The following is a 25462-nucleotide window of genomic DNA, read 5'->3' on the forward strand; positions in this document are numbered from 1 at the left end:
AAAAAGAAAGCATTCAAAGTCTCAACACTCAGCAGTAAACAATCACCACAGGTTGACAGGGAGAGAAAACATTTCCCTCATCCTTTCCACAGCTACCAGGGACCCCAGACAGCATCTGACTATTCTAGTGATAGGAAGAGGCCAGAAAGGCCTGCCACCCAGGGCATTTCTCAGCCTGTTGGTGGAGGTGTGTAATTCAGGAGGGAAAATTCCATCAACTTTTGGCAGGGGCATTTTCTGGCAGGAATAGTTGCAGTACCAACATCTCAGTGATCTGGATTTCAGGACCCAACACTGTCTCTTGGCACAGCAACCCAAAGCAGCACTGGGAGTATGCATGGATAAATACCAGCTCCCACCTACAAAAGTCATCAGCGCTATATAAGTGTTCAAGGCTATTTTCTTCCCGGAAGCCAAGTGTTGGAGAAATGCTTCTAAAAATAAGTTGGCCACAAAATTGTAGAATGGAGAATAGACTTGTAGTTGCCAGAGGAGGGGCTGGGGGGAATAATGTAGCTATAAAAAGACAACCTGAGGAACCCTTGTGATGATGGAAGTGTTCTGGGTCTCAGCTGTGTCAGTGCCCATACCCTGGTGTGATTATCGTAAAAGGCGCTGCAAGATGTTAACTTAGGGAAAACTGGGCAGAGGAACATGGAATCTCTGTATTACTTCTTATAACTCCATGTGAATCTACCATTACCTCACATTCTTTCTTTTGTCTTTTTAGGGCTGCACCCGTGGCATATGGAGGTTCCCAGGCTAGGGGTCAAATCAGAGCTGCAGCTGCCAGCCTACACCACAGCCACAGGAACTTGGGATCTGAGCTGTGTCTGCAACCTACACCACAGCTCACGGCAACGCCAGATCCTTAACCCACTGAGCAGTGCCAGGGATCAAACCTGCATCCTCATGAATACTAGTTGGGTTCATTAACCACTGAGCCACAATAAGAACTCCAATTACCTCACATTTTTAAAAAAATTATTTTTAAAAACATCAGCCAACTAGTTCAAATCATCTGGCTTTATACTAAGACTAGAAATATGTGCTTTAAGATACAAAAAATTATTTAAGAGAAAAAAATCAAAGCAAGAAATGTAAAGAAGATAGACTCCTCTAGACATTATTTTTACTGTACCTTCCCTTTCCACGGTAGAACAGAATAGACAGAATTAAGAATCCACAGGTAGAATAGACCATAGACCAAATAATTAGCTTCCGATGTGTGTAGGTTTTTCTATTCTACAGCTTGTTGTGGGCTCACTATGTGCTCAGTCCTATCTGGGTATGTGGAATGAAACACATTACAATACAGTATCAAATCTGATGCACTATTTCAGTTAACACTATAATTTAATGATTTTACTGTAATAATCATGAGGAAAATATGAAATGATTCTAAGATGAATCACTATTTGAAAATTCTTTTTGTTTTGCCTTTTTTAAAATTTTTTGCTTTTTTTAAGGCTGCACCTGCAGCATCTGGAAGTTTCCAGGCTAGGGTCAAATCAGAGCTGCAGCTACTGGCCTGTACCACAGCCACAGCAACACAGGATCCAAGCCATGTCTGTGACCTACACTACAGCTCACAGCCATGCCGGATCCTTAACCCACTGAGCAAGGCCAGGATGGAATCCGCATTTTCATGTATACTAGTCAGGTTTGTTACTGCTGAGCCACAACGAGAACTCCCTGGAAATTCTTCTTTTTTGATGGCTTATTATACTCATCAAATTCGCAGTTATTCAGAGGCTCATTACATGGTCTATGGGCTATTCTGCCTCCAAGGGTTCTCAAGTTCTTTCAGTTTCTATTCATAGCCTCTGAATACTTCCACTAGATGGTGAAGGTACAAGAGGCAGAGGAGAGAAGGATGACGTTCAGATATCACTTTTGCTGTTTGTTGCCATATTAAAAAGTTAGGCAGCAGAAAGGAGTTATGTAAAGGCAAGACAAAAAGATTTTTTATGCCTCAGACAGCTGAATACTAGAGATCCTCATAATTTTCATCAGTAAAAGAATGCTAAGAACTGCGCTGGTAACTCCAAAACATGTGGTCCCTTCACATTTCTTCATATTTCTTCTAATGTTTACCGACTAAACAGGAAGCACATGGGCTCCTGGAGCAGGCATCTGTGCTACTTATGAGAAGACGTCTTCCAACAGAGGCCTTCAAAGCTGGAGGTGGAAACACCAAGTTTCAGGAGAGCTGTTCTGTTGTCGGAGGAGATGGACAGCAGACAGGCCCCTGGGGGAGTCCACAGCCTAATATGGACCAAACTGTTGAAACAGACAGGCCTTCGGTCAGGGTTGGCCCCTGCTAGAAGCTAAGAAATATTTTTACTGAAAAACAAGAGTTGATATTTCTAAATTTTATACAAATCAATTCTTGAAAAATGCTTATCAACTCCTTTGGTTTGTCTCAGAGTAAATGGAGTTCAGCATTCAAGGACCACTGAAAATACTTACACTAAAAGCATAACTCAAAGGCTTAGGGGCCGTATGAGTACCATACTAGAGAGAAGCAGCCTGGTGATAAGAAAGACTAGGAGGGAGTTCCCGTCGTGGCGCAGTGGTTAACGAATCCGACTAGGAACCATGAGGTTGCGGGTTCGGTCCCTGCCCTTGCTCGGTGGGTTACGATCCGGCGTTGCCGTGAGCTGTGGTATAGGTTGCAGACGCGGCTCGGATCCCGCGTTGCTATGGCTCTGGCGTAGGCTGGTGGCTACAGCTCCGATTGGACCCCTAGCCTGGGAACCTCCATATGCCGCGGGAGCGGCCCAAGAAATAGCAACAACAACAACAACAACAAAAGAAAGACTAGGAGAAGGGAATAGTGGGGACTGATAAACCAGAGAATATACACCCCGAAGTGACGGGGCAGCCAATACTCAGCACCAGCCAGGTGCGCTCTCTCGCCTCTTTCTCTCTCTCTCTCTCACACACACATACACACACTCAGTTTGCTGTCATTGGAAATTGGCCTGTGGATCACCCATCTGAAATCCCTGTTTCAAAGACTATTGACCTGGCCAGACTACCCTGAAGTCACAAGCAGCTCAGATAAACGGCAAATTAACTCAGATTAATGGCAAAAATACAAACTGTCTCAGGCAAGTATTTTCACAATCAGTCCAACATACGCAAAAGATAGAGCACCTCCCGATTACAGCCTTTTCTGGCAGTTCTGTCTACCTTTTGAAAATGCTTCTCGGCTGATTTGAGAGATCTGAGGTCTCTCTCAAAGCTACGTGCCCCACGGAGATAATGCAACCAGCTTGGCTGGTCATGCGCCTCCCCTAGGGGTGAATGCCAATTAGCTGTTTGTGTTCCTGGCACTTCTTTCTGGATTGAAGAGTTCACATTCATCTACAAAAATCACACAATTCAGGCAGCTCCAGAACAGAAAACAGAGCAGCAAGTGTGTGTCTGGGAAAGGAGGAGCTTCGGGGGAAAGGCAAGTAGGGGCACAGGGTGGAGAAGGGAAGCTGCCCAGAGTGTTCCAGTTATTTAACTACACTCTCCCACACAGTCATTCTATTTGACTGGTAAAATCATTAGGAAAACACCTTTCAAAGCAGGCTTAAGACAAGAGAGTTTTCTTTGACCTTCATGAAAATAGCCTGGGCGGCACGTCTCTCATTCAATGACGAGCATTTCTGCGGCCTCCACTTTGGAAAACCCTGCTTGCAGCCAAGAGCTCGAGGCCCATCTCCAAAACTGAGGAGGCCCTCCCAAGGAAAACTCTCCACTGCATCCCCTGCATGACATCGCTGGGTGGATTTAGGAGGAAATTGGAAACGGTTCCTCGGCCTCAAAGTCTCCAGGAAGGAACAAGGCCCCTCCGGCTGTGGTGAGAAGTTAAAGGAATAAAAGAGGGTCACAGTAAAAGATGAGCATGGCTCCACCCCAAAGAATGCAGCTGCCTTGAAGTCCAAGTTAATAAAGTTAAGTGGATACTCTGGAGTTAAGTTCTTAAAATACGGTATTTGAAACTGTGGTTGAAAGTTGGTGGAGCGGGAGAGATTCTTCCCAAAAGTTAGCCTTTTCCTTACACGGCAGCTCCATTACTGATGTTCATTCAGTACTATCACTGGTCTCACAAAAATAAAGGCCTTCGGAATGAAAACGAATGGTGTCAGAATAATATCAGGGACTAACTGAATAGGCTTGTTCAACTTCCACTAGGTTAATGCCTTTCTATGTTTATACCTTCAAAATGTTGTTTCCTCATATGAACAGAAAGCTATTCTTCCAATGTCCTATTTTTTAAATTTTATCTGATCCAACAGGCTTATAGAGCTAACAAAGAAAAAATTATAATGAGTTTTTCTTCCCATGTTCCTAACACATTTTGTATGCTCCATCTACAGAAGAAACAGGTGCTTTCACTGTACGGTGGAGTCAGCTAAGCCTCGGTCAGCATCCAGAGCACATGCACTGAGTGCTTAACCAATGTGTTTGTATGTATGTATGTATTATTTTGCTTTTTTAGGGCCGCACCCACGGCATATGCAAGTTCCCAGGCTAGGTCAAATCAGAGCTATAGCTGCTGGCCTACACCACAGCCACAGCAAGGTGAGATCTGAGCCTCGTCTGTGACCTACACCACAGACTCATGGCAATGCCAGATCCTTAACCCACTGAGCAAGGCCAGGATTGAAACGGCAACCTCATTGATGCTACTCAGGTTCCTTACTGCCAAACCACAATGGAACTCCTTTTGCTTACATTCTTCAACAAACAAACCTTTATAAGGCACTCAGTGTGTGCCAAGCACAGCATTAGACATACATCTAGCACCACTTTGAACAATCAAATCTGACTGCATGGATATAAAACTCAATTGAGCCAGGAGTAGTGCAACAAAAAGTTCCAGATTTTTTCAACTTAAGGAAACTTAAGATCCATTATAAGGGATCTAATTTCCAACCTCCTGAACTACCTATTTCTTCCTTGTCCTTCTACCTAATTCTGAAAAACACAAACACCAAAAATAAAATCCCTTCCACTGTACATTTTATCTTCAGGATTTCTGTTCTGTCTCCACATTACCTCTTCCATCCTCCTCTGTGCTCAAAGATATTTATCTGATAGTTTGACTTAAACTCTTTCATTAAGTACCTTCCCTCCTTCCCTATCTGATTCTCAAAGATGGATAAACATACAATTGTGGAAAAAAGAGTTGTATAAATGAAGTGGGGTCAGATAAATAAGGGCTTCGGAAAAACAAGCAGGTTTAATGCAATAGGTTAGATTTAATGCATTAAGAACTACAAATACGTTGTATGTTCTTAGAAAGAAAGGTATCTGACTGAAAGCAGTATTTAAAGAAAATCTAACTGAAAGACTAGTGCAACAGTTTATGTGTGAGATAATAAGGCTGTGGACTTCCACAGTGGAAGTGAGGGTGGAGAATAAAGGAATAAATGTCAGGGTTTCATGAAGTCTGGATTTTGGTTAAAAAACAAAAACAACAAAGTGGGAAAAGCTGTCTAAGTTTTCAACTCGGAAATATGAAAATTGATGGAATAATGTGGGGGGGAAGTTGGTACAATGACCCAGCACCAGCTCCATGCTCATCAATGAGAACAATGAATTGCTTATTTGATTGGAAGTGAATTACTTAGGTTCAAGCTAAGAGAGTGACATCCAAGTGAAGATGTTTTCCAGACAGTTGGGGTTTGGAAACTGGATGTGGTAGAGACTTATTTGGGTGCTCCAATGAACCACACCTCTTGATGGTCATACCTTGTGTAGCCCCTCCCATATTGACTCTAGTCTTGGGCCGCGTTGACTGAATTTGGTCCATGGGATATTAGCAAACATGATGTAAACAGTGCTTACACGTTGGAGCTTTGCTCTTACAATCCAGCAATATGTAAAGAAGTCCAAGTTGGTCTCATGGAGAGACCACATGAAGAAAGAAAGAGATCACTGGGGTTCCAGTTCCCCTGCCAAGGCACTGACACGTAAGTAAAGTCATCTTACATATTTCTGTTCCAGCCACCATTTAACTGCAGCTGCATGAGGAATCCCAAACCACACCAACAGAAGAACCATCCAGCTGAACTACACTCAATCCACAGCATCATGAGAAATAATAAAATAATAATTTTAGGCCATTCAATTTTGAGATGTTTGTTACACAGCAAGAGATAACTGAAGCTCGTAGGACAAATGAGATAGAAGTCTGCAAAAGAAGCTTTAGGAAGAATAACGATAGTCACTGCTAACATCCATTAAGGGCTTACTATCAGCCATATTAATACAACAATATTAACACAGTAGCTATTATTAGCTAGTATTCCTACTTGGCAGATGAAGAAACTGATACTCAAAGAAATGAAGTAATTTACCCAAGATCGTATGACTGGAAAGATACAGGAGTTCTGGTTATGGGGCAACGGGATCGGCAGCATCTCTGGAGCACTGGGATACGGGTTCAATCCCCAGCACAGAGGGTTAAGGATCCAGTATTGCCACTGCTGTAGTGTAGGTTGCAACTGTGACTTGGATCTGATCCCTGACTGGGGATCTCCATACATATGCTATGGGGGTGGCCAAAACAGAAAAAAAAAAAAAAAAAAAAAAGAAAAGAAAAGAAAAGAAAAACGAGCAAGGTACAGCTGAAACATTAAACTCGGGTCTACCTTTTACCTGCACAAGTGTGAAAGATGAAGCCATGAGAATGACCTCCATGGAGGAGTGAGAATAAAAGGGAACGGGGACTGAGGACAGAGCTGGGCCAGAAAGAATGACTTGATTACAGCTTTGCATTTTTCTCTAATTTCAAGAACAGCTGTTCACCACATTCTGGTTAAGGACTAGCCCCTAGTGAGAAAGGCAGTTCCTGCCTGTTGATCTACCTATGTACTTCAACCCTGACTACAGCAGCATCTCCTACAGCCATATTTCGAGTCACCTGTTGGCCTCACACATCCTTCACTCCAGGATCATCACTGTCAGGCCATCTCCATAATGAGGTGCTCTCTTTTCTGGGCTCATACACTCTCCCTTTGGCCAGACCTATTTCTGAGGACGTTGTCGGCCCTTCTCCCAAACTCATTCTTTGACCCTCCAGCAGAATTTGGGTCAAAAATCCCTAGAGCTCAGCCATTAGAAATCACCTAGTGCAGACTTTTCAGTCAAAGATAAGGACAGGAGTACCCGTCATGGCACAGTGGAAACAAATCTGACTAGGAACCATGAGGTTCCAGGTTCAATCCCTGGCCTCGCTGAGTGGATTAAGGATCTGGCATTGCCGTGAGCCATGGTGTAGGTCGCAGACGTGGCTTGGACCTGACATTGCTGTGGCTGTGGTATAGGTGGGCAGTTGTAGCTCTGATTTGACCCCTAGCGTGGGACTCTCCATATGCCACAGGTGCATCCCTAAATAAATAAATAAACAAATAAAGATAAGGAAGCAGAGTCCAAGGTTGCTGAATTGCTTTTGCCAGAGGGTACCTAATGGCCCAAGGTCAAAGGTCAGCAGACCCAATCCTCCTCTCTTGCTGAGCATCACTGCCCTGTGTCACTCTACCATTCCCTCATCTGCCATTCTTCAAGGAATAGGTGGTTGGAATCATGCTGAAACTGTGCTTGTTCCAAGCAATTCGTTGTGTGAGGATGGAAAGAGTGGGGGAAAGAAGGCAGATGGAGGAAAATGGCAAGAAGGGGATTTATCTTCCCAAAGAAAATCTTATACTATGTCTTGTTATTCCTTTTAAGAAAAAGGGTTAATTGCTACAGTTTAAAGTTACAAAAAAAAAAAAAAGTCACAAAAGTACACAAATAGCAAAGCAAATACCATCTGGCTCTAGCATTCACACATCCATCCCAAAAAAGAAGCCTAAAATCACAATTACTAAACCTATTTCCTTCCCCTGTGCCACGGAAAGTCGTCATTTTGTTTTCTTTTACTCCTTTCTGCTTCTCAGATTTGAAACCACTCTCTGGAGAGAATGCCAAGAGCCTCATACTACTAATTACTCAAAAGTTTTTAATATGAACGTCTGTTTCAGCCTAAATCTTCTCTTTCATATTCTCGGGTGTGTGTTTATTTCTTCTCTTTCTTCTTCCCCTCTTTACCCTGTCTGCTCCCTTGATTTATTCTTTCTGCTTCCTCCAAAAGATATGTAAAAGAAAAGAAAAAAAAATCAGACATCTATAAAGTCCTCCAAGACTGTCCTAGCATTATTTTTGGAGGTATAAAGAAAGCTTTTAGGCACTGCTTGAGATGCTCTGAACTGAAACCTTTTATCTCAGGCATGGAAGGGAGTCACCCAGCAAATAAACTGTTCCAAGACCAGATGCAAAATATATCTCACTTTGCTCAGCTCACACCTTTTACTGTAACTGTCTACTCTTCCCCAAGAATTTCTAAAGTATTCTATTTTTTATCTCTATGGGAATGGTGATTTTCACATGGAAAAAAGATTATTCAGACTCTAGCCATGTTCTTCCAGCTGGGCAATACAAGGGAATCGTATCCCTGATTTACATTTTTTCAGATTCATGGAAAGTACTTCTAAACCAGGAAGGTGCTTTATAGATCACCTATTCCAACAATGAAGTTTTAAAAAAGAGAAAATGGTTGCCTTGACCAAAAGATGTTTTCCTTACCCCATCCAGACTTCCCTCCTTGCAACACTGAAATCCTAAGGCCTGCTGGATATCACAGGCCACTAGAACACCACTGGGAGCTACGCACACCAGGTCCAGCCATTTTCATCTGGGATCAGGCCTTTCCCCTCTTAGTGTATGAAGCCTTTTTCTGGCTCCCTACCATCTACACTATTAATTTCCCATCACCATACTCAAGTCTTTCCTCCTCCAAGGTCCATACTCTCTCTTCCTCCTTGTCAGTGCTATCTACTGAGTGGCCACTGTCGACCTTGGAATTTGGTACCCCACAGCTCTTGTCATCATCCAGAAAGACTTCACTGTCCAACAACCCAGCCTCAAAAATCTTTGGCTTATTGAGTCTAGTAACCTGCATTCACCCCTCTCATGGCCATGCCACCAAAATGGGGTAACCAAACTCCAAAATGGGGTAACCCCCTTTCTTCAGATGGTTTTTCAGCCTCATTGACTTAACAGAAACTGACTCCACATTTATCTACCCATCCACAGCCTCTTGGGCTTCCCTTCCTTATCACTCTAAACTCTGTGGGGCATCAATTAGTTCTGCTTTTTCTTTCTAGCACTTTTTTGGATCGATATAGCCAACTGGCTTCTCCATTCTGGCACCTGCACTGTTGAACACACACAATGGAAACGTACCTGGAAGTAACACAACCACCCAGACTGGTGTCATTAGGAAGGTGGGTCTCTAGCCCACAGCAAGTGTTCAGCAACGGTGGGCGTATCCCCGGCCTCTGTCCTCTCCCACTCCCTACAACAGCCATGAAACTTCCACCACATTCTACGGGCCCAAGCCCACTGCCACACTCCTCTCTCCGATACAAATAACCCTGCCTCTTACTTCAAAGAAAAAAATGACTATCACAGACATAAAGTCCCTCAATGTTCCCATAGCCAAAAAAAAAAAAAAAAATCATTCACTCACACTGTGCTGGCCAAGCCAAGCTCACCATTTAGTGGACATGTTTGTCTTTTTTTTTAAAATAGCAACTAAACCACCAAAGAGGGTTTGTCATTTTGCTCCATTTTGCTGCCAAATCAGCACACTGAAATCTCTGTGTATCTGATGATAATGTCTGGCATGGCCTTTTAGTCTCTGTACCTGGTCCCTGAGGACATAAAGAAAGAGCCACTCAAGGGGACCCAACTGTCCAGGGTACAGGACCAGGAGACCAGCAGTACTTGGAAAACTCCCCTGCTCTTGGCCCACCACCTAATCGTACCCCATCACGTGCCCAGCTCTCTCCCAGCACTGCCAGGGACTTATTCTGTTAAATAGAAGGGCACCTGATTTCCCCTTTCCCTTACTTCTGTGTCATGCTGGACTTAGAGGCACAGACAATCTGCACCATAAGTGCCTCTAATTATGCTACTATCTCTGCTTCTAATCAGTGTTGATTTTCCTCCACAAGGAAAAGAGGGTGACGCTATGACAGAAGCAATAAACATCTGCAAACACAGACTAGAATATGACTTAAAAAACAAAACAGGATTCGTCGTGGCAGTGGTTAACGAATCGACTAGAACCATGAGGTGCGGGTTCGATCCTGCCTGCTCAGGGTTAACGATCCGGCGTGCGTGAGCTGTGTGTAGGTGCAGACTCGGCTGGATCCTGCGTTGCTGTGCTCTGGCGTAGCGTGGCTACAGCTCGATCGACCCTACTGGAACTCCATATGCGCGACGCCAAGAAATAGCAACAAACAACAACAACAACAACAACAAAAAAAAACAGTACCTATTCTTCCTTATCAGATTGCAGCTTCAACTCCCCTCTGCTGATCGGTCCTCAGGAACAGGCATCTGAGGCCCAGTTCCCTCCTGGGATGAGGGACAAGCAGAGGAGCCTATGGAGCAGGTGGAAGTTGACAGAGACCAGGGACAGCATTAACCCTGTCTGTGGCCACAGGCATCAGCAGCCTGAAGCATCTCCACATGTAAGTATTACTGTAATCTTGTTGGGAATCCTTTTTTGTTTATTTGCTTAATTTAATAATACCCTTCCTTCTGGAATAGGATCAATATTTTTGTTTTCAGGAATCCTAAAGAAGCAAAACTAACCCACACATGTTGGGAGAAGGAAAAAGAACCAGAAGAAAAATGCTAATGAAAAACTGTACAGAGGTTCCTCAGAAAATTAAAAATGAAATTACCATATGATCTAACAATTCCACTTGTGGGTATTTATACCAAAACAAATTTACTAACTTGAAAAAATCTGTACCCATGCTCACTGCAGCATTATTTACAATATCCAAGACATGGAAACAACTTAAGTGCCCATCATTGATGGATGAATGGATAAAGAAAATGAGAAATACACACACAGAGGAATATTATTCAACAATGAAAAAGGAGAAAATCCTGCAATTTGTGATAACATCCTTAAGGATGGACCTTATGGCATCATGCTAAGTGAAGTAAGTCGGACAAGACCAGACTGAACCTATAGATACAGAGAATTGATTGACTGATTGACCAATTGCCAGAGGCAGGAGGCTGGGAGTGGACAAAATGGGTAAAGGTGGTCTAAATGTACAAATTTCCAAGTATAAGATAAATAAGTTCTAGGGATGTAATGTATAGCCTGGTGACTGCAGTTAACAATAATGTGTTATATAACTGAAAGTTGCTATGAGTGTAGATCGTAAAAGTTCCCACTGTTAAAAAAAATTAAAATTAAAAAAAACTATAATTATGTGGGAAGATGTATGTTAACTAAACTTACTGTAGTGATCATTTCACAAAATATATCAAACCCTTACACTGTGTAACTAAAACTGATACAATGCTATATGTCAACTACAGCTCCATTTAGAGGAAAAGGCAGAAGCTACCTTCCATGTTTCCTGGCCAGCACCAGTCACGGAAGGAGGAGCCTCCTTGGGGTCTCAGTGGTGAGCTGGGGACCAGAGCAAACCTCAAAAATAACAGGGGCCCAGCCCAGCCTCTCTATCAAGACCCTTCACCCAATATCATGGGCTACTGCTATGAATAATGTGGTCCTAACCAAGCCAGGACTGGACACTCGGGCCAGTCTAGGACTTAGGCCAATTAGGGCCCAGTGATTGTTAATTTCATGTGTTTCTTGGCTAGGTCACAGTGCCCAGACTTTTGGTCAAACATTATTCTGGATGTTTCCATGGGGGTATTTTTGAATGAGAATTATATTTAAACTGGTAGACTTTGAATAAAGAGGACTGAACTTCATATTGTGGGTGGCTACATCCAATCACCTGAAGACCTGAGTAGAATAAAAGACTTGTCTTCCCTGAGCAAGAGGAATTCTGCCAGCAGACAGCCTTTTGAACTTGAACCACATATATGGGCTCTTCTCTGGGTCTCCAGTCAGACAGGTTGCCAGCATCCAAAATCACAAGAACCAGTTTTTTTTTTTTTCACTTTTGTTATTATAGTTGATTTACTATAATAACAATTTCTGCTATACACCAAAGTAACCTAGTCATATATATATATATGTATACATTCTTTTATATATATATATATATATATATACACACACACACACACACATATATACACACATTCTTTTTCTCATATTTTCTTCCATCATGTTCTATCACAAAGATTGGATATAGCTCCCTGTGCTTACAGCAGGACCTCATTGCTTATCCATTCTAAATGTAATAGTTTTGCACCTATTAACCCCAAACTCCCAGTCCATCCCACTCCCTCCCACTCCCCCATGACCACAAATCTGCGAGTCTATTTGTGTTCTGTATGTAGGTTCATCTGTGCCGTATTTTAGATTCCACATTAAGAGATATTATACAGTATGTGTCTTTCTGACTTAGTTCACTTAGTATGAGAATATCTAGTTCTATCCATGTTGCTGCAAAGGCATTATTTTGTTTTTATGGCTGAGTTGTATTCCATTGTGTATATGTACCACATCTTTTTAATCCATTCCTTTGTCAATGGACATTTAGATTGTTTCCATGTCTTGGGTGTTGTGAATAGTGTTACAATGAACATAGGGGTACCTTTTTGAATCAAAGTTTTATCTGGATACATGCCCAGGAGTGGAATTCCTGGATCATATGGTAGTTCTATATTTAGCTTTCTGAGGAAACTCCATACTGTTTTCCACAGTGGTTCTACCAATTTACATTCCCACCAACAGTGTAGGAGGATTCTCTTTTCTCTAAACCCTCTCCCGCATTTGTTATTTGTTGACTTATTAATGATAACCATTCTGACTGGTGTGAGGTGGCACCTCACTGTAGTTTTGATTTGCATTTCTCTAATAATTAATGACATTGAACATTTCTTCATGTGCCTGCTGGCCATCCATGTATCTTCTTTGGAGAAATGTCTGTTTAGGTCTTCGGCCCATTTTTCAATTGGGTTGTTGGTTTTTTTGCTTTTGAGTTGCATGAATTGTATTATTTTGTAGATTAGGCCTTGTTAGTTGCATCGTTTGCAACTATTTTCTCCCATTCTGGAGGTTATCTTTTCTTTCTTTTTTTTTTTTCATGGTTTCCCTTGCTGTGCAAAAGCTTCTAAGTTTGCTTAGGTTGCATTGGTTTATTTTTGGTTTTACTTTTATTGCCCTGAGAGACAGACCTAGGAAAACATTTGTATGGTTGATTTCAGAGAATGTTTTGCCTATGTCCTCTTCTAGGAGGTTGATGGTGGCCTGGACACTTTGAGTCTATTTTTGTGCATGGAGTGAGGGTGTGTTCTAGTTTCATTGATTTACATGCAGCTGTCCAGTTTTCCCAGCACCACCTGCTGAAGAGACTGTCTTTTTCCCATTTTATATTCTTGCCTCCTTTGTCAAAGATTAATTGACCATAGGTCTCTGAGTTTATTTCTGGGATCTCCATTCTGTTCCCTTGGTCCATAAGTCTGCTTTTGTGCCAGTAACACACTGTCTTGATTACTATAGCTTTGTAATATTATCTACAGTCTGGGAAAGTTATGCCTCCTGCTTGCTTCTTTTTTTCTTCAGGATTGTTTTGGCAATTCTGGGTGTTTTGTGGTTCCATATAAATTTTTGGATTATTTGCTGTAGTTCTGTGAAAAATGTCATGGACAATTTGACAGGAATTGCATTAAATCTATGGATTGCTTTGGGTAGTACAGCCATTTTAACAATATTAATTCTTCCAATCTGGGAGCATGGAATATCTTTCCATTTCTTTGAATCCTCTTTAATTTCCTTGACTAACTTTTAAAGTTCTTAGTCTATAAGTCTTTCACCTCATTGGTCAGGTTTATTCCTAGGTATTTAATTTTTAGGGGTGCAATTTTAAAAGGTATTTGTTTATATTCCTTTTCTAATATTTCATTGTTAGTATGCATGAATGCAATTGACTTCTGAATGTTAATCTTGAATCCTGCTACTTTGCTGAATTTGTTGATCAGATCAAGTAGTTTCTGTGTGGATTCCTTAGATTTTCTATATAGTATCATGTCATCTGCACAGAGTGACAATTTTACCTCTTCTCTTCCAATTTGGATACATTTTATTTCTTTTTCTTGTCTGGCGGCTGTGGCAATGACCCTGAATACTATGTTGAATGAAAGTGATGATAGTGGGCATCCTTGTCTTGTCCCTGATTTTAGCGGGAAGACTTTCAGGTTTCCTCCACTGAGTATTATATTGGCTGTAGTTTGTCATAAGTGGCTTTTATTATGTTATGTTCCCTCTATACCCACTTTGGTAAGAGTTTTGATCATGAATGGATGTTGGATTTGTCAAATGCTTTTTCTGCATCTATTGAGATGATCATGTGGTCTTTGACTTTTCTTTTGTTAACATGGTGTATGGCATTAATTGATTTGTGAATGTTGAACCATCCTTGTGAACTTGGGATGAATCACATTTGGTCATGGTGTATGATCTTTTTTATGTGATGTTGGATTCGATTGGCTAAAATTTTGTTGAGAATTTTTGCATCTATATTCATTAAAGATATAATTTATCTTTGTCTGGTTTTGGTACTAGCATGATGGTAGCTTCAAAGAAGGTCTTTGAGAGGGTTCCTTCTTCAACCTTTTTGGAAAAGTTTAAGAAGGATGAGTACAAGTTCATCTTTGTATGCTTGGTGGGATTTATCTGTGAAGCCACCTGGTTCTGGACTTTTGTTTGCAGGGAATATTTTTACTACCTGTTCAATTTCACTTCCAGTGATCAGTCTTTTCAATTGATCTATTTCTTCTTGATCCAGTTTTGGCAGGCTGTATGTCTCTAGAAAGCTCATCCATTTCTTCTAGATAGTCAAATTTGTTGGCATATAATTGATCATAATTATATGGATTTTTTTATGTCTTCAGTATCCATTGAGATTTTTTTCCTTTTTCATTTCTTATTTTGTTTATTTGGGTTCTCTCTTCTTCTTGGTGAGTTTGGCCAGAAGTTTCTCAACTTTATTTACCCTTCCAAAGAACCAGTTCTTGGTTTTAGTGATTTTTTTCTTTTGTTTTTTGAATATCTATTTTATTGATTTCCTCTCTGATTTTATGATTTCCTTCCTTCTGCTGACTTTAGGTTTTGTTTGTTTTTCTTTTTCTAATTCATTTAGGTGGTAAGTCAAGTTGTTGATTTGAGACTTTTCTTCTTTTCTGAGAAGACCTGTATAGCTATGAAGTTCCCTCTCATCACTGCTTTTGCAGCATCCCATAGATTTCGAATGGCTGTGTTTTCTAAAGCAGTTTCTTAAAATAAATCTCTCCTTCCCTCTCCCCGACTCCCTCTCCTACCTTCTCCATCCTGTATGTATCTCTTAATAGTTCTTTTTCTCTGGAGAACCATGATTAATACAGTCCTCCTAAAAGTTAAATTGCTAGGTCATATGGGATAAGCATCTGTTTAGTTGCTTCCTTAGGCAGCATCATCACACAGAAGGGCTACCCTCTGTGATAAGACTCCAAAGTCAGGTTGACCTTCAGTGAGTGCTGCTGCTCTTATATCAGACCCAGCCAACAAGATCAGTGCAAACTACGCCCACACTGGTTTCTTCCCAACCTAATTTCTTTGCTTCCATTAAACTTAACCCATCCCTCTGTGATCTGATCCAGTCCCCTCATTTCTTTCTCAAGCCACTGTTCCACCAGTATAGGAGTTTCCCAAAGAACATGGTTATGATTCACCTTAGGAAAGTAAAATACATTATGCAGAATATGTTTAGGTTTAGATTTTCAGTGTGTTTTGACTTAGAATATATAGTGAATTAGAAATAATTCTAACTAGAAATAATTCTAATAGTTCTACTTTCAGGTACTAACTAGGCAACATTTCCCAAAGCCAAGTAAAGCAAATGCACTAATAATGATCAAGGCCATGCATCTCTGAGTAGAATTTTTGAGGAAATAAGCCAGGGGATGAAAGAATGAGAAGTGGGTTCCTTCTAACGGGCAGGAATAGGCCTGAGCACTACTCACCAACAATCAGTCAACTAGGTGTGGTGTCCACCAATAGCCAAAGACCCACCCACAGTTCCATCCAACCAGTACAGGAACATACAGTTACTATCACATCTCTCTCTGTCCCTTCATACACATGTACCTCAGAGAACAGTATCCAACATCTACCTCTGCTCCCCATTCCCATTCATTCTTCTCAGAAATTTTTATGGAAATAATATATGGTATATAGTTGCTAAAATCTTCTTTCCAAATACATAGGTAAAGAAGTAAAAATTCCCCTTCATTTCTTCTCTCTTAATTCTATCCCCTTCTCCAAAGTTATAAGCATTTGTTAGCAGTTTGGCATATATCCTTTTCAGATCTTAGTCTGTATCTTAACTCCATTAATATATTCCATTAGTGTTCTTTTTGTGCTTTTTTATAAGTAGGGTAATATTTTTAGTATTATTCCAATCATTTCCTTTTTTCTCTTGTCAAAATGGAGACCGTTCCTTTCTAGTGCATGCACATCACTTACAATGTGCCAGGCAATGGGGTTTATATTTCTCAATTAGACTCCTGCAGTAATTTCCTAACTGTCCTCCCTACGCTCAGCCTTATACCCTTCAATCCATTCCACATACCTTCCTGAGGGATTTTACAAAAGCCCAAATCTCTTACATTGATACTCTTATTCCCCTGATTAAAATTTTTCATTGACTCTCCACTGCCTTGTTTAGTATGGTTTACAAGTCCCACCAGAATCCTGTGTGGCTGCGCTTACTTCTTACCATAACCCTACACCCCAGCCATGCCAAACCATTTGCAGTTCCCAAAGCACACCAAACCTGCTGCTGCTTCCTTGACCTTCATGCCCTTATTTGCATTCCAAGAAAAATTAGTTGAGTTGCAAAACATACATATAGATAATCAAATGAATTCTCCTGCTGTATGAGGATATTAGCTACACTGCTGTTAAAATTTGTGTACAGAGTCTAGCAAAAATTAGAATATTGTTTAGAATAAGAACCTAAAGCATCAGAGTTCCCATCGTGGCGCAGTGGTTAACGAATCCGACTAGGAACCATGAGGTTGCGGGTTCGGTCCCTGCCCTTACTCAGTGGGTTGACGATCCGGCGTTGCCGTGAGCTGTGGTGTAGGTTGCAGACGCGGCTCGGATCCCGTGTTGCTGTGGCTCTGGCGTAGGCCAGTGGCTACAGCTCCGATTAGACCCTTAGCCTGGGAACCTCCATATGCCGCGGGAGCGGCCCAAGAAATAGCAACAACAACAACAAAAAGACAAAAAAAAAAAAAGAACCTAAAGCATCACTTTTGGTGGTAATTAAGATAACAGAGTCAGCTGTCCAGCAAACCAATTTAGTTGCCTCCCAACATCCACAGCAGTAACTCCTGTTGAAGCCTTTCCTGATTTTCCTGTTAGAATCAGCTGTCCTTGATATGACCCCACTCTTCCCCCAGGACACAACATAAGCAAAACAGCCACAACATTTCAGTGCCTTTATTGATTCACATCTCTTCCTGTCCTGCCAGACCACATACATCTTAAGGGGCAAGCACCTATCTTTTTTTTTTTTTAATTATAGTATTGTAGAATTATAAAATTGTGGTAGTTTCAGGTGTTATGTGCATATATTATTTGACTTTTAATATCCAGTACCCAATGCTATATATGACACCATAGTAGGCATTTTGTGGTTAAAATAACCAATCAGTAAGTATGTTGTTTTTATTAAGGTACGACTTATCTGTTCCCAAATATTTAAGATGAGTCACAATGATATTAACAATATACCAGAAAGATAAAGACAAATACCATATGATATCACTTATAACTGGAATCTAATATCCAGCACAAATGAACATCTCCTCAGAAAAGAAAATCATGGACTTGGAGAAAAGACTTGTGGCTGCCTGATGGGAGGGGGAGGAAGGGGGAGGGATGGGGAGCTTGGGCTTATCAGACACAACCTAGAATAGATTTACAAGGAGATCCTGCTGAGTAGCATTGAGAACTAGGTCTAGATACTCATGTTGCAACAGAACAAAGGGTGGGGGGAAAAAATGTAATTGTAATGTATACACGTAAGGATAACTTGATCCCCTTGCTGTACAGTGGGGGGAAAAAAATGTATATATATACCAAGTCAAAAAAATTTCCTAATGGCTTTTAAATAAGGCAACTAGAAATTAAGAGCTGAAAATTGGTGAAGCCAGGACTGAGATTATTACATCTGCTAGAAAGAAACCATGTATTTTGCTTTCCACAAGCCAGTAGCAATAACAAGCTTCCCAGAGTCCACAGGTTAAAACAAACTGGCTGCTAAGGAGAAGCATAACTAGTCCTGACATGGTTACCAGAGAGAAATGTCTCTCAAAAGACTTCAAAGTGGACACCATATAATAAAATAAACAACGACCTTAAATATTTCTTAGAATTAACAGAGACATGAGTTTCCAGAGATAAATCACTGACATAAACCACAGGCTCATTCACACCAACACATGCAAGTTGGTTCTCTCACTGTCCTCACTGTCAGTCAGGTTAATGAGAAGATATACTTTAGTTATTAGTGGTAGTGACTTTAACATTCTTTGGACCATGGACATTTCCTCTCCTCAGAAAAACACCCCAACATAATATTTTGCATCAATTTTCAAGGGATTATGGAAACCTGAAGCTTGTCTGGACCATCCAGGTTAAAATCCTCAACCTGGAAGAAAGATATACTCTACATCCTTGAGTCAGGCTTCCCACATCAGGAGGTGATGGCTTGGGCAAGGCCAAGCTCTCCACGATTCTACAACATAAAAGCTCTACAGTTCTACATCATTGAGCATGGCCAAAAATAATTTAAGTCTGGAAAATATTCAACATAAGTGTAGCCAAACAGATATCCCAAATGCTTTTTCTCCTAATCTCGTTAAAACACTCAAAGACTATCTACTTTTTGAGGAATGTAACTTCCTCCAACGCCTTCCAAGAAAAATTTGTTGAGCTGCAAAACATACATGTAAATTACTAAATGAATAATTCACTTGCTATAGGGGGATTTTAGCTACCTTGCTGTTTGAAGTTGGGTACAGGGTCTAGCAAAAATTATAACTTTGAATTAGAATAAGAATCTAAAGCTTCACTGTTGGGTGGATAATTAGCCAAGAGTTAGCTGTCTATTAAAAATACTTTTAGATCATGATAATTAATACACATCACTGATTTTAGTTATCATCAGTGTCCTCCCTTTTAGAGAGAGAGCATACTTCCAGTTCATGAAATGTGATACTGTTCCTTGGGTCTTGGCCTAGGAAGCCCAAAACTGGAAAAACTCTAGATTCTCTTCTGAAGTAAATATACTTCTTTTATAGAAGTTATGAGAAATTTGGTCAGACATTCCACTGAAATCAACAAATCAGCCTATGTATGTTTCAACCCTTCCATTATATATTACTCTATTTATATATCACCCTCATTCCATTATATATAGGACTCTATTTACTACTTTCTCAATTATTTTCTTTTCTCAGTATTCTCAAGTCTCTTGGAATTTTTTTTCCCCAAGACCTACCTCAAGCTTACTACCTGTCTAGAGTTTCCAGAAAAATATCTTTATTCCACATTTTGATATCTAAGGCAACCACCCACCTGCTGGTAACCTCACTGTTCTCTGAGGTTCTCACAGACTTTCAACAGCGTCCACATCTGTAAGCAATGTGGGTACCAAGGCACTAGACTCTTAAGTCCATAATGTTTTTCTGAGGAGAGGAATAATGAGATCAGAGCTGCTCTTTGGGAAGACTGCTCTGCCAAAGAACAATATCCAGCTGATTAGACAGTGTTATAGGCTGAACTGTATCTTTGTGTTTGGAGACAGGGACTCTGAAGAGGTACCTAAGTTAAAACGAGGCCATTGCAGGTGGGCCCTAACCCAGTCTGGATGGTGTCCTCACAAGAAGAGCTCATTCACATGTGTGCACTGGGAGATGACCACGTGAAAGGGCAGCAAGAAGGCAGCTGTCTGCAAGCAAGGAGAGGCCTCAGAAAGACCAAACATACAGATACCTTAATCTTGGTCTTCTAGCCTTCAAAACCATGACAAAATTAAATTCTATTGTTTGAGCCACTCAATCCACAATGTTTTGTGGTGGCGGTCCTAGCAAACTTGTTCAGGTGGGATTGGTTACAAGGCAGCTGCAATTCAGGGACAGAACTAATGCAGCTGGGCAACAACTGGAAACCAGTGTGAGTGTAAAAACATTGCAGAACCAAACTGCACAGGACCTGAGAATGTGATGGGGGGATTGAGGAAGTGGATAAGCAGAAATTTACTCCAAGAGATGGGCCTGGTTGTTGAGGAACTGAATGTATTTTATATTTTTTTAAAAAGGAGAGGCAAGAGGCTTCAGGGAAAGAGGTATTTCATTTAATTACATTTCTTAGATGTGCAGCTAAGCACTTTCTTCATATCTCTTTGTCTGTCTTGGACTTTATTTGCTCACACAGTAGACACTCAATTATAGCAGACAAATTATTACATATAAATCAATTATTACAGTAGACAAACAATTATTGTTTGACTGACAACCTTGCTTGGTGAAGAAGTTTAAAATAAAATAGGTCCAAGAACATCTGCTTTTTTTCTTTTTTTTGCTTTTTAGGGTTGCACCTGCAGCATACGGAAGTTCCCAGGCTAAGGGGTGAATCGGAGCTGTAGCTGCCGGCCTACACCACAGCCACAGCAACGCGGGACTGAGCCATGTCTGTGACCTACACCACAGTTCACGGCAACACCAGATCCTTTACCCACTGAGCAAGGCCAGGTATTTAACCCTCAACCTCACGGTTCCTAGTCAGATTCATTTCCACTGAGCCATGATGTAAACTCCTGTAATTCATTATTTTTTAACCCAATTCCTAATGTATGTGTCTTCCACAAAACCAGTTAGCAAGAATGACTTGACAACTGTATCTCCATTATATTCCCATTATTAAACTCCTGAGTTTAGAGCAGTGTATAAATTTAAGTATATAAGAACTTCTAGAACTAGGAAATATACTAAAAATCAAATGTTTCCCTTTCACATAACTGTTTTCACCTTGCCTCAAAGATAAGGAAATAAAGTTAATCAATCTTACATTTAAAGATTAAAGATTAAATTAGATAGGCTCTCCAGATTTCTGATTCTAGTTAAGACGCAAAGTAACAAAAGAGGACCCACCATGCAAAATGCAATTTATACCATCTCAGAATCAGAATTTCCAAGATGAATGGAACCTTTTTCTCTTGAGTCCTCATCCAATTCAAGTAGTCATCCAGCTATGAATAAATGACACCCCTTCTAACACACACACACACACACACACACACACAATCTCCAAATGAGCCAAAGCTAGAAAAAGCTATGAGAGAAAGGTCAAATGACACAGGAGAATTAAAAACAAACAAACAAACAAAAAAAAAAACTAGGCAAGGGAATAAACATAATAGAAAAAATGAAAATATATAAAGAAGACATGTAACAGGTGTTAGATTAAAAGATATGTTATTAGGTAGTAGATTAATTTCATTTCTAATTCAAAACAAAGGTTGTTGATCAAGTGTTGTATTTCAAAAAGTACTTTTTTAAATGGAAGTATTATTTGACTGTTACTCTCTTCCACTTTCTATTTATGTTACAATTCTCTAAAAAGCTATGAATTGTTTTCTGTGTGCAAAATGATTCAGCTCAGAAAGGAGTAGAAGGAGACTGGTCATTCAGCAATCTCTCCCACCCACCCTTGCAGACATCACATCACAAAGACTATGACTCACTTTGTCATACAATTTCTATCCTTTAAGGAGTTTTAAGATTGTTGTGATGAATACTGGCTCATAAATCTGAATGAATATTAGGATGAAACTATTTGTGCCATTTCCTCACAGCCAAAAGGGATATAAACAATGGTACCAGACAGTTATTAATCCTAATTTATAAAATGATTCACTAGTTTCAGACTTGAGACATTTAAGCATTAAAATATCTGATTCAAGTATGAATTCTCAGGTCTGCACTCTTTAATTAGAGGATTATAACCAGTTCTTGAATTGGCTAGAAATGTTCACATGTTATTCAACAGCTGCAAAGAAAACCTTTCATAATAAAAATTAATCCTAACAAATGATTGTGTTTTACCTTTATTGCTCCCTTTGAATAATGTGAAAGGTGTCTGCAGCAGGAAAACAGTGATGCTACATTCGATTTATCCATTTTACATGCCTCATGTCTAAGTGCTTATGCACATTTACTTAAAGTTCTAGGTCATAGGACAATACCGATTGAACCTCTTCATTCATTTCACAACGGGGCCAAGGGGATGAATGAACCTGTTCATTCATTTCACAACGGGGCCAAGGGGATTCTGGGATCAGTAAATTCAGTCCCAGACTTCTAAGTAGAAAAGAGAGTAAAGGATTGCTAAGCCATATTGCCTGAATTTTGAAAAATCTTTCTGATTAGGAATTTCCAATAAAACTGAGGGACAAGAAGTTAAAACACACCAAGGTATTAGAATTTTTGGATCGCATTCAGGAGAGGAAAGATGAGTACAGTATGGTATGAAAGAAATGGGCCTAGGACTGGGGTAAGGTAAGAGGATTGAGAGGACCTTCCAGCTCAGGGAAACAGCCCAATTAAAGGCTAAGAGGATGAGAAGGATATGTGGAGACAGTTGGAAAGGAAGTTAGAGGACTTGGCTAACTTGTTGGGTACACATCAAACTTAACACACATTCTTTGAGGGGACACTGCATGAAGACAGAGCTCAGAGTCCCAGTGCAGGAGACAAACATGTACACAATTAATAACAACAAAAATCACTAAGTCGGTAGAAGAATACGTACCAAGTCCTTGGAGAAAACAGGTAGAAACACTGACTTCTCCCTGGGACAGTAGCGGAAAGCTTCATAAAGGAGAAGACTGTTCAGCTGGCTCTTAAAAGATTCTTCCAGAGAAAGGCAGGAATGGGAACAAGGTTTGAGAAAGGAATTGATTTAAAAAAAAACAAAAACAAAAAAAAACCAAAAAAAAAACCCACGATTTTTCAAAAATAAGCATCACAAGCAGAAAAGCCAATCATTGTATTAGCGATGGGTTCTGTCAGATTAGAAACTGATTAAAGCTCAGCACAGCGCAACAGGGGAGGGTGGGTGGTAAAGACTGGGAGTTAAGATTGATTCAGCAGCCCATATTTGAAATGGGAGTCCGGGAGGGTATGGTTCTAGGTGAGTAAAGGGCAGAGGAAATCAGGAGACAGCGTAGAGAAAAGTCACTGAGGCAGGGAAGACTCCAAAGTGTCTAGCTTTGGAGACTTAGAAGAATTTCACTCCAAACAGACATTTGGTAGGAAGGGTGCTAGTCTGGAAAATGATGTTTTGCTTTATGGGGGCTGGACTGAGCTGAGGCTGTGGCAGCACATCCATCCTTTGGGCAGGAGGAGACACAGTACTAACACTGAGATGGGAAATCAGAAACAAGACTCTAAATGATCCGCTGAAGGAGCATGAGTACATGGCAAGAAGGGGAGAGGACCAAAACAAGAGCCTTGGGGAATATGAGAGCACAAGAGCAAAAGCGGAGACCAGAGAAGACAGCTGAGTAGGTGAGAGCAAACCAGGTTGATAGGGTATACCAGGAGCCAAGGAATTTTCAAGAAGACAGAGATAGTCATTGGTGTCCAGTGTTACAAGTAGGGTGACAAATCGTACAAGTCCAGGTGCTTGAACAGGAGGACTGCTGGGGCCCAGAATGAGAACCTGGGGACAGAATCCAGAGTTAAAAAGAGGAAAGGAGAAGTAGTAGACGAGGATGGCACAGGATTCTAGGATAATGGCCACAAAAGAATGAACAAAAAATATACAGCATACCTGAGGAATTTTATAACATACCGTATATGATAAAAAATCTTGAGTACTTTTGAAAGAAAGCAGAATTTGTAATGAGAGCTTTAAACTAATTATCCTGAGAAATGATTCATCTTTCTATGGAACTTGTATAGAGAGGATAATCTATGGATTATCCTAAAAAATGCTAATAGCCAGCTTTTGAGATTACAAAATATTTTCCAAATACAATTTTTTTTACACATAATCATTTTCATTAAAACATTGACCATGTGTCTAAACATGGAGAACTACGGACCTCGACCAGGTTTTATAGAGCATGTGTAGTTATTCCATAGGAAGGTCCACAAAGATTGTTTTCTTCAGCAGTTGAACATTTCCCAGAGTAAGAGGTAAAACCTTTTATGATGTTTATTTGTGGAAAAGTCATTGTTCCTACATTAAGGTACCATCATCTTTTCAAAGTGCCTAAGTCATGACTAGAGAATAATCTACTCACAGAATCTAGCCAATTCATTACTACACTATACAAATTCCCCTTAAAAAAAAAAACCCTTTCCCCTCATAATACCTTAAAAAAAATCTGTGAACCTTATTCTTAAGAATTCCGTGGAATAATTCAGAGGGTAAGTTAATATGAGGAAGTAAGTAGCACTTTAAAAACAGAAATGTCAACACACACACACACACACACACCTGATTTCTATAAATGAATGATTAAGCATTAAGGATGCAATGACCAACTCAAAGTCACCCCATGCAGGGAGAGTGACTGAGGACAGCTAGGATGAGACATAAATTAAACACTGAATAATACTGGCTATCTGTTGCCGCCAGACCCCTCAAACTTCTTTAAATTAAAAAGATCCCATAGGAATTCAGAATGGGACTAAGCCAGCTTCTAAAAAGTACAGTCTACAGGTCAATGGGTGAGGTTCCCAGGAGTCACCACTTTAGGCTCAGTCCTCTCCTAAATTCCTGTGGCTATAAATAACCTAGCTTAGAGGGAAAATGCAATAGCTAACCCCTAACAATGGATACAACAAGGAAACACTGAAAATCATGGTGCCACTACTCCATTTCCCAATGATACAGAGAAAATTCTACATTGATAGTGGTTATTCTGAATTATTTTGGAAACAACTAAACACTGACAACATGCAAGTTAAGACTAGACCCCTGATTTAAAAGTGTGGAAAATGACAAGCTCAAAAACAAAACAAAGGAGTTCTCTTTGTGGCTCAGCAGGTTAACCCGACCAGTATCCATGAGGATGTGGGTTCGATCCTTGGCCTCTCTCAGTGGGTTACAGATCCGGTGTTGTTGTGAGCTGTGGTGTCGGTGGCAGAATTGGCTCAGATACCTGCGTTGCTGTGGCTGTGGTGCAGGCCAGCGGCTATGGCTCCAATTCGACCTCTAGCCTGGGAACCTCCATATCCCTCGGGTGCTGCCCTAAAAGGACAAAAAAAAAAAAAAAAGAAGAAAAAAAAAAGAAAACAAAATGAAGTATATTTGCTTGGACTGAATATGGTGATGAGGTCATGGGGT

The 25462-nt window shown here is 40.5% G+C and overlaps 1 protein-coding gene and 1 long non-coding RNA gene across 2 annotated transcripts in view; one reads left to right on the forward strand and one right to left on the reverse strand.

Moving 5' to 3' along the window:
* The window catches only part of FGF2 (fibroblast growth factor 2), a 65208-nt gene that overhangs the window by 33696 nt on the left and 6050 nt on the right, over positions 1-25462 (reverse strand). The gene's annotated exons all lie outside the window — the stretch shown is intronic.
* LOC110261982 lies at positions 10339-10846 on the forward strand. Its single transcript, XR_002346435.1, has 2 exons — positions 10339-10583; positions 10684-10846. It is a non-coding gene; the product is annotated as an uncharacterized LOC110261982 (long non-coding RNA).

This window comes from Sus scrofa, chromosome 8, assembly GCF_000003025.6.
Source record: "Sus scrofa isolate TJ Tabasco breed Duroc chromosome 8, Sscrofa11.1, whole genome shotgun sequence".
In the NCBI taxonomy this organism is placed as follows: domain Eukaryota; kingdom Metazoa; phylum Chordata; class Mammalia; order Artiodactyla; family Suidae; genus Sus; species Sus scrofa.